This window comes from Mustela nigripes, chromosome 8 (assembly GCF_022355385.1).
Source record: "Mustela nigripes isolate SB6536 chromosome 8, MUSNIG.SB6536, whole genome shotgun sequence".
NCBI lineage: Eukaryota > Metazoa > Chordata > Mammalia > Carnivora > Mustelidae > Mustela > Mustela nigripes.
In genome coordinates, this window is record NC_081564.1 from 31,170,612 (window position 1) to 31,174,004 (window position 3,393).

Here is a 3,393-nt window from a genome sequence, read left to right on the forward strand (position 1 = left end):
TTCCCATCTAGCTACTAGTTGTTTTTATTTTTATCATGAAAGGGTGCTGGATTTTTGTCAAATGCTCTCTTTGCATCTATTGAGATAAAATGATTTTTTGATATAATGTATTACGTAAATTGATTTTCAAGTGTTAAACCAATCTTGAATTTCTGGGATAAATTGTATTGGTGGTGTGTAATTCTTTTTATAGGCTGCTGTATTCAGTTTGTAGTATTTTGCTGAGGATTTTTCTGTCTGTATTCATAAGAGATACTGGTTTGTAGTTTACTTTTCTTGTGATGTCTTTGATTTGGTATCAGGGTAATGCTGGTCTCAAAATGAATTGGAAAGTGCTCCTTGCTGCTGTTTTTTTGGGAGTTGGTGGAAAGTTGATTTTTTTTTTTTTTCTAAGAGAGGGAAGAAGGGAGAGAGAGTGAGTTCACATGAGTTGGGGGTGGGCAGGGAGTGAGAGAGATAAAGCATCTTAAGCATGTTCCACACCCAGTATGGAGTCCAGTGCAGGGCTTGATTTCACAACCCTGAGATCATTACCTGAGCCAAAATCAAGAGTTGGATACTTAACCAATGGAGCCACACATGTGCCCCAAGTTGATTCAGTTTTCACTTTGGTAAAATTCAGAGACCATCTTTTGGGCTTGGGCTTTACTTTATAGGTAGTTTTAAAAATTACTAGCTCAGTTTTTTCACTTATTATAAGTCTATCCAGATTGTCTATTTCTTCCAGAGGCAGTATTGATATTTTGTGTCTTTCTAGGAATTTATCTATTTCATCTAAGTTATCTAATTTTGCTGTACAGTTGTTCATAGTATTTCTTCATAAAGTCAGTAGTAGTAACTCCTCTTTCATTTCTGATTCTAGTAATGGGAGATCTCTCTCTCTCTCTCTCTCTCTTTTTTCCCCCCAATTTGTTGATCTTTCCAAAGAACTAGGGTTTATTTCATTGATTTTTCTTTGTTGTTTTTCTATTCCTTTTTCATTCATTTCTACCCTGTTCTTTATTATTTCTGTCCTTCTTGCTTTAGGTTTAGTTGTACTTCTTTTTCTAGTATCTTAAGGTGGAAGGTTAACTTGCGGATTTTGGATCTTTCTTCTTCCTTAACATAGTCATTTACAGCTATAAATTTTCCTCTAAGCACTCCTTTGGATGCATCCCATAGATTTCGGTATGTTTTTTTTCTTCCATCACATAGTATTTTCTGATGTCCCTTTTGATTTCTTCTTTGACCCATTAGCTATTTAGGAGTGTGTTAATGTGTTAATTTCCATGTGTTTGTGAATTACCCAATTTTTCCCCCTGCTATTGATTTATTTATTGATGTTTATTTTAGGAATTAACATAGTTTGTCCTGGAGAATGTTCACATGTGCACTTCAGAGAAAAGTATATTCTATTGTTGGGTGGAATGTTCTGTAGTTGTATGTGGGGTCTAATGGTTTATAGGGTTCAAATATTTTATCAATCCATTAATGGTTCTATTCTAATTGTTCAATTTTTAATGAAAGTAGAGTAGTAAAGTCCTCCAACTATTGCTGTTGAATTATTTCTCCCTTCCTATCAGTTTTTTTTTTCATGTATTTTGGTGCTCTGTTATATGTTTGTAATTGTTATATGTATATATTCTTTTATCATAAAAAATCCTCTTTATGTCTAATAATATTCTTGTTGTAATGTCTGCTTTTTTTGATGTTAATATAGTTTTCTTGGCCTGGGTGGCTGTGTGGGTGACGGTGGGAGGCTTGTTTTGGTGGGCGGCTTGCGCCCACTAAAAAAAAAAAAAAAAAAAAAAAATATATATATATATATATATATATATATATATATATATGTATATATATAGTTTTCTTGTGGTTGCCATCTGCATGATTATATCTTCTTCCATTATTTAACTTTTAATGAATTCTTATCTTTCAACACAAAGAGTATCTCTTGTGGATGGTGTAAAGTCAAATCGTTTTTTCCCCCCTCAGTCTGAGAGTTTCTGCCTTTTGTCTGTGTTATTATATCCATTCACATTTTATGTTCTTATTTATATATCTGGGTTTATGTTTACCATTTAACTTTTTGTTTTGTGTTTCATACTTTTTCCTCTATTTCTCCTTTACTGCTTTCATTTGCATTAAGTAAATATTTTCTAATTTTAATTTCTAATTTAAATGTAAATGTCTTTAATAATTTGTCACTATTTTTAAGTTTATTTATTTTTTGATGGTTGCTCTCGGGTTTCTCATATACATCTTAACAAAAATCAGGGCACCTGGGTGGCTCAGTTGGTTAAGCCTCTCCCTTTGGCTTAGGTCATGATCCCAGAGTCCTGGGATTGAATCCCACATCGGGCTCCTAGCTCTGCAGGGTGTCCACTTTTCCCTCTGACTTTCTCCCCCTTCATGCTCTCTCTCTAACTCACTCTCTCTCTCTCTCAAATCAATAAATAAAATCTTAAAAAACTTAAAAGAATCAGCTTGAGATTTATACTAGCTTGATTCCAGTGATATGGAATTTTAATTTTTTAAGCTAAAGTTATAAATAATGTTTCAAACGAAACTTGATTACTTTTTGTCTGACAGTACATCACGAAAACTAATGTTTTTAGATTAGTTCAAAAATGTTAAATTGGAATCTTCAGTTTTTAACATACCTGATTGTAAAAATCAGTTAATAACTTGTAATACAAGTACAGGTTGTTTTAAATATCATAGAGAAAGTTAACTCAAAAGTTACCTCTTTGTAAAACTCTATGACAATATTGGGTTCTTTTTCAAAGACATTTTCAAAATAAGCTTAAGCCTTTTTGAAATATGTCTTTATGTGATGTTTTTCTTCTAAAATACATGTAATAGAGATTCTAATCATTTGGTACTCAATCACTGAAAAATGCTACTTTTTGTGTTGTGAACTGCATAGGTAAAAGTTAATATTGTTGTAATTCTACCTTACTTACTAACCGGCATGCAGCAGGCTGCTATCTTAGTTATTTCAGGTGCTTTGAAAGAATTTTAAATATTAATGCATTAATTTACTTCATAATAAGACAAATTTAAGGTGTTAACACTATGCTATTGGACTTTAAAAAAAACTGTATCATCACTCTCTTGCATAATGGCAAGTTTTCGTGAGTATAAACATAACTGGATGAGAATTTCAAATATCTCTAGATATGCTCATAGGAATGTTATATAAATGAATGTCTTCTATTTTATGTGTTTGATCAAGTAAACATCATAAACAGTTGGCCTAACTTATCTTTTTTAAAAAATATTTATTTACTTGACAGAGATAACAAGTAGGCAGAGAGGCAGACAGAGACAGAGGGAGGGGGACGCAGGCTCCACGCTGAGTGGGGAGCCTGATGTAGGGCTCAATCCCAGGACCCTGGGATCATGACCTGAGCC